This window comes from Aristolochia californica, unplaced genomic scaffold, assembly GCF_029961685.1.
Source record: "Aristolochia californica isolate CCGP_79_NKW_82.1479 unplaced genomic scaffold, dmAriCali1.0.hap1 SCAF_394, whole genome shotgun sequence".
NCBI lineage: Eukaryota > Viridiplantae > Streptophyta > Magnoliopsida > Piperales > Aristolochiaceae > Aristolochia > Aristolochia californica.
The window spans coordinates 9,964-20,000 of record NW_027182097.1 but is presented as its reverse complement, the minus strand read 5'-3'; the positions used below and the strand labels follow the sequence as shown (position 1 = coordinate 20,000).

The 10,037-nt window shown below is 35.3% G+C and overlaps 2 non-coding genes across 2 annotated transcripts; both read right to left on the bottom strand.

Annotated features, from left to right (window-relative positions):
• Positions 1-9,116: 9,116 nt before the first annotated feature.
• TRNAW-CCA (transfer RNA tryptophan (anticodon CCA)) lies at positions 9,117-9,190 on the bottom strand. The gene has a single exon. It is a non-coding gene; the product is annotated as a tRNA-Trp (tRNA).
• Positions 9,191-9,358: 168 nt separating this feature from the next.
• TRNAP-UGG (transfer RNA proline (anticodon UGG)) lies at positions 9,359-9,432 on the bottom strand. Its single transcript has one exon. It is a non-coding gene; the product is annotated as a tRNA-Pro (tRNA).
• Between the last annotated feature and the right edge of the window lie 605 nt (positions 9,433-10,037).

Here is a 10,037-nt window from a genome sequence, read left to right as displayed (position 1 = left end):
AGTTCTTTTTTGAGTGAACTAGAAAGTTATTTTTCTAGTTATCTGAATAGCGGGACTAAGAATGACAATCGCGACTATGATTGTTACATGTATGATACTAAATATGATTGGAATAATCACATTAATAGTTGCATTGATAGTTATCTTCGTTCTGATATCAGTATTGATAGTGACATTTCAAGTGGTAACGATAATGACAGTGATAGTGACATTTATGGTTACATTTTTAGTGAAAGTTTAAGTGGTAATGACAGTGAGAGTTCTAGTATAAGAACTGGCGGTAATGACAGTGATTTCAACATCAGAGGAAGATCTAATGATTTCGATATAAATCAAAAATACAAACATTTATGGGTTCAATGTGAAAATTGTTATGGATTAAATTATAAGAAATTTTTTCGATCAAAAATGAATATTTGTGAACAATGTGGATATCATTTGAAAATGGGCAGTTCAGATAGAATTGAACTTTTGATTGATCCGGGCACTTGGGAACCTATGGATGAGGACATGGTCTCTATCGATCCCATTGAATTTCACTCGGAAGAGGAACCTTATAAGGATCGTATCGATTCTTATCAAAGAAAGACAGGTTTAACTGAGGCTGTTCAAACAGGCATAGGTCAACTAAATGGCATTCCTATAGCAATTGGGGTTATGGATTTTCACTTCATGGGGGGTAGTATGGGATCCGTAGTAGGCGAGAAAATCACCCGTTTGATCGAGTATGCTACTAATAGATCTCTACCTGTTATTATGGTGTGTGCTTCTGGAGGAGCACGCATGCAAGAAGGAAGTTTGAGTTTGATGCAAATGGCTAAAATATCTTCTGCTTCATATGATTATCAATCAACTAGAAAGTTATTCTATGTATCAATCCTTACATCCCCTACAACCGGTGGAGTAACAGCCAGTTTTGGTATGCTCGGAGATATCATTATTGCCGAACCAAATGCCTACATTGCATTTGCGGGTAAAAGAGTAATTGAACAAACATTGAATAAGACAGTACCCGACGGTTCACAAGGTGCTGAGTATTTATTCTCTAAGGGCTTATTCGACCTAATCGTACCGCGTAATCCTTTAAAGGGCGTTCTGAGTGAGTTATTTCAGCTACATGGCTTCTTTCCCTTGAATCAAAATTCAAAACACTAATCTCAATTATTTGTAACGAACTTTAGTTTATTGGAATCAAAGTCACAATAAGAAGAATGGAGTTTTCTTTGGTGACATAAGTTCAGTTCTAGAATCAGAAGTTTCAGATAATGACTTTTCATTCTTTTGTACGGATCTAATCTATTTTTTTTTCCTACCCCTATTACTGATTACTAATCAGTAACCCTCTTTCAACAGGAGAAAAGAGTGAATTCTTGCTTTCGTGGAATAGAATTTCAAAATGAAAATAAAAAATCAAAAGAATTCCATGTTTTTTATTACTTCTTACGCATTACCATTACATTAATACTATTAATTAAATTAATAGTATTATATTAATATATGGAATATAGATAAAATCTATAATCCTATAATCAAAGTGTTGCATCTTTCTATATTTCCTTCAGATTTCTATATCTCCCGAGAACCCACATTTTGTATTGTACTATGAATCCCTGTCGGGTCGAATCCTAACAAACCCTTCAGTAACTCGTAAGAAACTCTTTATTAGAAGATTAAGGGCACAAGAACAACAATACAATACAATAATAAAGCGGATTATATGTATTTCGTGTGGAGTCGTATAAACACGCTTATTTAGTTCTACATTTGTTGTACTTCTTATTATATACTTAATAATACTTATAATATAATATATAATACTTATAATTTAATTCACATACTTATTTTATTATATCTTTATAAGAGGTACAAATATTAAATCGGGGTACCCATTCTATGACAGATTTAAACTTTCCCTCTTTTTTTGTGCCTTTAGTAGGCCTAGTATTTCCGGCAATTGCAATGGCGTCTTTATCTCTTCATGTTCAAAAAAACAAGATTGTTTAGGTTCAGTGGGACCAAATCTAATCAATCAACACTTGGACTTGGATCATAATACAGATATCTATTTAGTAGAATATGGTACCACGTCTGGTCTGGATATGGTTCCTTTCGAACACAAAAAAAAAAAAAATCTTATGCATGCGGATACATGATATATGAAAAAATGCATATATATGCAGTATAGCTTTTTTTTAAGAAAAAATACATCAGTGGAAAAATGGAAAGTCAATGTATCTATATGTTATGTAGATATACATTGTGGGATCGTATGAAGAAGATGTTATTATTTTACATCTACCCAATTTGATGAATTACCCCTAAGGGTTCACATCATAATAGTGCTAGTTGATGAGAGTTACTTCGGGACAAAAAAAATAGTAAAGTCAAATTTAAATTCATTTGGCCTATTCTCTCAATTCCAATAGAATGCAACTGGATCTAATATGAACTGGCGATCAGAACGTATATGGATAGAACTTATAACAGGGTCTCGAAAAATAAGTAATTTCTGCTGGGCCTGTATCCTCTTTTTAGGCTCACTAGCATTCTTATTGGTTGGAACTTCCAGTTATCTTGGTCGGAATCTCATATCTTTGTTTCCGTCTCAGCAAATAATTTTTTTCCCTCAAGGGATCGTGATGGCTTTCTATGGAATAGCCGGTCTGTTCATTAGTTCCTATTTGTGGTCCACAATTTTGTGGAATGTAGGTAGTGGTTATGATCGATTCGATAGAAAAGAAGGAATAGTGTGTATTTTTCGTTGGGGATTTCCTGGAAAAAATCGCCGCGTTTTTCTACGATTCCTTATGAGAGATATCCAGTCAATCAGAATGGAAGTTAAAGGGGGTCTTTATCCTCGCCGTGTCCTTTATATGGAAATTAGAGGCCAGGGAGCCATTCCCTTGACTCGTACGGATGAGAATTTGACTCCACGAGAAATTGAACAAAAAGCTGCTGAATCGGCCTATTTCTTGCGCGTACCAATTGAAGTATTTTGAAATGAATTGAATAATGAATGCTTTCCCGGCATGAGATAAGAAAGGCAGGAATCCCCTTTAACCTTTAATATAATAGAATCTAACTGATAATAGAATCTAACTGAACTGAAGTTTCTTTCAAGGTGTTGATTCGAGCAAAACACGTTATATTCTATTTCCCCATTATATTCTGGTCTAATACCACTGTCACTGTGGCCCATAGAATAAAACAGGTGGACGTATATGGAACAACCATAATAATTAAATTGTTGTTCACCAAAACTATTTTTTATGCTTTATGCATATGGGACTCAACCCAATTCTGTTATGTTAGACTAGTAACAAGTCTAGTAAGTATGTATTCATCATACATATCAGAACAGAACATTTCGGAATACAGTACAGAATTTTTATTTTTAGACCCAATATTTCGTTGAATTGATACGTTAGATACAGACGGATGTAAATTATCTCTCTTTTTTTTCAATCGATTTTGATCCTTTCTTTTGCTCCTTGAAAAGGATTGCATCTTTCATAAACATCCAATTTATCTCGGGTTTCCCACACATTTTTGATTTCACCATCAATATTCTTCAGAAATATCCCCTCAATTATTCCCGCGGTGCGGGCATCTAGTGAAACATTTTGGAATAATTGATTGATCCAAGGGGAGTTCTTTCGTCTCGAAACCCGACTAATACTCATTACTTGAAGTGTGAATTGGGTCTTTCGGGCACTCATCGAAAGAAACAAATGAAGATGCAATTCAATTGGTGTAATTTGACCAATTTAGATATCTGAGATATCTGGGAACTTACTCATTTATTCATTTGGGGCAGACTTTTTATCTTTAATTCTAACTTCCATTTCTATAGCCCCTTCTAGATTCAAAGACTAAATAAAGAATTCAAATAATCAAATAAAAAAAGACGGATCCATAGGTTACATACCTTGTTATAGAACTCATGCTTCATAGAAATATCAGACGGAGTCGACGAATGAAGTAGGTTCATTAACAATTCACAGAACAAAAAGTGTCAAAAAAAAAGCATTGACCCCTCTCCCATATCTTGTATCTATAGTATTTTTGCCGTGGTGGATCTCTCTTTCATTTAATAAAAGTCTAGAGCCCTGGGTTATTAATTGGTGGAATACCAGGCAATCCGAAACTTTTTTGAATGATATTCAAGAGAAGAACATTCTAGAAAGATTCATAGAATTAGAAGAACTATTTCATTTGGATGAAATGATAAAGGAGTACCCGGAGACACAGATACAAAAGCTTCATATAGGAATCCACAAAGAAACGATACAATTGGTCAAAATATACAATGAAAATAATATCCATATTATTTTGCACTTCTCGGCAAATATAATCTGTTTCGCTATTCTAAGTGGTTATTCTATTCTGGGTAATGAGGAACTTGTCATTCTTAATTCTTGGATTCAGGAATTCCTATATAACTTAAGCGACACAATAAAAGCTTTTTCTATTCTTTTATTAACTGATTTATGTATCGGATTCCACTCGCCCCATGGTTGGGAACTAATGATCGGTTCGGTCTACAAAGATTTTGGCTTTGCTTATAACGATCAAATTATATCTGGTCTTGTTTCCACTTTTCCAGTTATTCTAGATACAATTTTGAAATATTTGATCTTCCATTATTTAAATCGGGTATCACCTTCACTTGTAGTGATTTATCATTCAATGAATGAATGAAGAATTCATTTGACCCGCGGCTATCAATCAGATCATAATGTTACTTCGTACATAAACAAACCTTTTTTTTTTAATCTGACTCACTTTATACTTCTACCCGTGCAGGGGGTTCGACTCCTCCTATATTCCAGTACAATGGCAGAATCGTGGGTAGGGAACTAGACTAGCTACCTACCTAATTTATTGTAGAAATTTAAGGGATCAATGATTGGACCATGCAAAATAGAAATACCTTTTCTTGGATAAAGGAACAGATGACTCGATCTATTTCTGTATTGATCGTGATATATGTAATTACTCGGACATCTATTTCAAATGCATATCCTATTTTTGCGCAGCAGGGTTATGAAAATCCACGAGAAGCAACAGGGCGTATTGTATGTGCCAATTGCCATTTAGCTAATAAGCCCGTGGATATTGAGGTTCCACAAGCTGTGCTTCCTGATACTGTATTTGAAGCAGTTGTAAGAATCCCCTATGATAAGCAACTGAAACAAGTTCTTGCTAATGGGAAAAAAGGGTCTTTGAATGTGGGGGCTGTTCTTATTTTACCCGAAGGATTCGAATTAGCTCCTTCCGATCGTATTTCTCCTGAGATGAAAGAAAAGATGGGCAATTTGTCTTTTCAGAGCTATCGCCCCAATAAAAGAAATATTCTTGTGATAGGTCCCGTTCCTGGTCAGAAATATAGTGAAATTGTCTTTCCCATTTTGTCCCCGGACCCTGCTACTAAAAAAGACGTTCACTTCTTAAAGTATCCCATATACATAGGTGGGAACAGAGGAAGGGGTCAGATTTATCCCGACGGGAGCAAGAGTAATAATACAGTCTATAATGCCACAGCAGCGGGTATAGTAAACAGAATAGTACGTAAAGAAAAAGGGGGATATGAAATAACCCTAGTTGATGCGTTGGACGGACATCAAGTGGTTGATATTATACCTCCAGGACCAGAACTTCTTGTTTCGGAGGGTGAATCCATCAAGCTTGATCAACCATTAACAAGTAATCCTAATGTGGGGGGGTTTGGTCAGGGAGATGCAGAAATAGTACTTCAAGATCCATTACGTGTCCAAGGTTTGTTGTTCTTCTTGGCATCTGTTACTCTGGCACAAATCTTTTTGGTTCTTAAAAAGAAACAGTTTGAGAAGGTTCAATTGTCTGAAATGAATTTCTAGATTCCCGGATTCATCAAGTTGGTAAAAAGAGTCGAATTTTGATTAATCGATGCAATTGCAATTATGTATGATCCAAAAAAAAGAGAAAGGCCCTTTTTCTTTTTGCTTATTTTGTTTACACTCTTTTTCTGAGAGATGTTGGTAATTCCTTGTATACGCTCGCGAGTCTAGTTACTAGTAAAACTAGATATATCTTTTTTCGATCAAGATTGGAGTGTTGTGACTATGCTAGGCCTCCTATTGCCGGGTTGTAAATGCTCTGCAATGCATCAATATTATTTTATTCTATTGTACCTAATAGAATTCGAATTCTAATGGATAATATAGCATTTAGCATTTAAGTAGAAGGAAAATATAAGGCAAGGTATAAATGAAAGGGACAAATGATTCTAGGAGGGGTTACTCGTCTTCCTAATTTTCCACACAAGAGAAAGGTAGAAAATTCCTTTTCTTGTGTGGAAATAATAATGATTCCTGATTTAGTTCGTTAAAGATTACTATTTTCTTGTCCAGGTGTATTGGAACGAACCGAAGAATTTCTAAATGAAAAAAAAAAAGGGGGGGGGGGGGGGGGGTTTTCGCCGTGATGAGATATTAAAAATAATGATTTTTTTATATACAAAAAAATTAAAGATTTCTGGTTTCTTCGGGGAACATTAAGCACTTTGAATTTTTTTTTTCTTTTTCTGAAGTAAGGTTCAAGTGGTATAGAAAGGATGTCTCATCCGTAGAAATAATATTGTGGCATCCAGGAAATCAATTAATTCCTTCTTTCTTCTTGCTTCGGAGGAGTCTGCATGGGGGTCGAATATTATGAATCAATGGATTCAATTCTTCAAAAGCATCATCATAAGGGAAAGAACGCAGTGGTTTGAAACTTGGGATGGGAGCAAAGGACCCATTTTGTCATTTCTACGAAAAAATAATATGATTATATTGACTGAATTAATTTACAATTAAAATTTACAACTTTTTTATGTTATGGAATGAATGAATGTCTCGCTCGAAGGGTAAGAACTCAACAGGACCTTGCTCCTCTTTGTTTGTCTGATTCGAGGAGCAAGGTCCTGTTGAGTTCTTACTTTTTCATGTCTACAATCTGGTTCATCCGATTACTATAGTGACGAGCCCAATCCAGAATATGAACCATAAAAGAAAATACCTATTAAACCAATCACAGGAATACCAGTTACAGTACCTATCAACCAAAGAGGAATCCTTCCAGTAGTATCGGCCATTTACCCCACTTTCCTCCGCATTTCATCAAGTGGTCATGCTATAGACATAAACAGTCATGGATAATTATGAGGATGATATCCTTCCGAATCGGATAAAAGAATTCCTACTTACTCTTACTATACTTCTTTCTCTCAATTGAAGAAATAATTGGAAAATAAAACAGCAAGTACAAAAATGAGTAATAACCCCCAGTAGAGACTGGTACGATTCAATTCAACATTTTGTTCATTCGGGTTTGATTGTGTCATAGCTCTATAATTCGGATTAGGTTTATCGTTGGATGAACTGCATTGCTGATATTGACCCCAAAAAAGAAACGGTAGGTACAGCTAGTCCGTGAACAGCCAACCATCGCACTGTAAAAATGGGATAGGTTCGATCTATGGTCATTGAGGCCTCCTAAAAGGATCTACTAAATTCATCGAGTTGTTCCAAAGGATCAAAACGGCCAGTTATTAATGGAATCCCTTGTCGGCTCTCTGTGAAATACTCGTTTGGCCGAGGACTTCCAAAGACATCGTAAGCTAAACCAGTGCTGACGAATAACCAACCCGCAATGAATAGGGAAGGTATAGTAATACTATGAATGACCCAGTATCTAATACTGGTGATAATATCAGCAAAAGAACGTTCTCCCGTGCTTCCAGACATGCTGAGCTCCACATATTCTTGTACAGTCAAAGGGGGATCGATTCCGCAAAAGATGGGATCAGTAAATGGAAAACTACTGATATTTAATCTTTGTAAGATCGTCAATATTGTACCGAAGGCGTATTTAGAGTAGACCAAATCAGTATAACTATCCTTCTGCTGACACAGCAACGCTCTTTGTTTGTATCAATCAGTATCGAAAAGAAGTGGTACATAATTCCTCTCTTCTTTTCTTATTACTTGTCTATGCTATGGTGAACCGCGTGTCATTCAATAGAAAATTATCTCTGTATGTAGTATAGGATGTGAGTCGACGGGTTAGAATTATTTATGAAAGAGATTCTCATATTCCCACAATTCAATTAGGTACAAAATCTAGAAACTCCCCGTTCATGGTTTTAGAAAAAGAAAAGAAATGATCAAAATGGAATTTTTTTTTTTCAAATTCAATTCTTTTTTTTCATAGTGACTCAAAAAGAATTTTTTTTTTTAATAAAGTGACACGGGACTGTTCTAATTGCTATTTTGACTTTATACTTGTTTATACTTGACTCATCAGTTGCTCGCGGAATCCGTTGATTCGAAATCACGGGATTGGTAGATGTCACAGAGGGTGAATTAATGAGGGTGAATTAATCTTTTTTTCTACCTCTGCTACTCCATCTTTGTTAGTGCCGTCTAGAATGCTTATGAATCAAGAACTTTCAATTGGAACCGATTCTGTCAATTGGTAGTTTTTTATCATCATATCTCACAAAAATAGAAACTTAGGTAAGTGCTTTATAAACATATGTAAAAAAAAAAAAAAGAACGTATCTCATTTAGCTCTTTCATGCCTACTATAACTAGTTATTTCGGTTTTCTACTGGCTGCTTTAACTATAACCTCAGCTCTATTGATTGGTTTGAGCAAGGTACGACTTATTTGAAATTAGTTGAATGAACAAAAAAAATGAATATTTCTGTGAAATTCCAGGTATTCTATAGTCCCTTTCGAAGCCGATTGACAATTCTTGTTTATTGAGATTCATGAGCGATTCGGATTAATATTTATTAATAGATATTACCTCTATTTTTCTCCCCTTTCAAACAACTTGAAATGATTGAAGTTTTTCTATTTGGAATCGTGTTAGGTCTAATTCCTATTACTTTGGCCGGATTATTCGTAACTGCGTATTTACAATACAGACGCGGCGATCAGTTGGACCTTTAATTGAGTAACATCTCTTTTTTTGTTTTTGATTGACCTCCTCCTAAATCTGCAGGAGGTCAAATGCAGGTTGCAGTTCAAGTTAATGAAGTTATTTTATTTTATTGTAATTCGACATTCCAATTACAGGAACAGAATCACGCTCTGTAGGATTTGAACCTACGACATCGGGTTTTGGAGACCCGCGTTCTACCGAGCTGAACTAAGAGCGCTTTCTTATGGGAGGAGATACGACTGTAAAGAGAAGGACTCTTTTTTTTTTTACCCCCACCCCCAATATGCATGCATAAAGTATTATATAATGAAAATGAAGGATTATGCCCCAAATTTTTGTCGATCCAAATTGATCCATCATTACTGCCCGTAAGAGAAGTAATCGGTAGGGATGACAGGATTTGAACCCGTGACATTTTGTACCCAAAACAAACGCGCTACCAAGCTGCGCTACATCCCTTTCCATTATTATACAGCGTCATTCGTCATTCGTCATTGTAGAGAATACCTGTCTTGTTTTCCACATCGTTATTTCCTATATCTATATACAAGAGAATTTATCTTGCCATTTCTTCTTTTTGGTCTCATATAATAAGAGAATTATATACAGATGAAACCTAACGTATAAGTAAATGAATATTTATTGGTAATGCTCAGGAAGAAAAGAAGGGGGTCATCTTTTTCGATTTTAGGAACAATTCATCTACCGGATCATTCTACATATCCATTTTTAGGGGTTCTACGTACAAATACAAGTGATCTTTAACTATATAACTATAGTTATAATAGAGTTATATATCATCTATCTGGTAATAATTGTATTACAATAAAGAAGGAGGATTTTCAATGCGAGATCTAAAGACATATCTCTCCGTGGCACCTGTGCTAAGTACTTTATGGTTCGGGTCTTTAGCGGGTCTATTGATAGAGATCAATCGTTTATTCCCCGATGCGTTGGTATTCCCCTTTTTTTAATTCTAGTTATTGACATGGGAAGGGATAAAGAAGAAAAAGATTAGAGATAGAATAAACTCTCTATGACTGTGACTAATTTCTCCCGTTTTC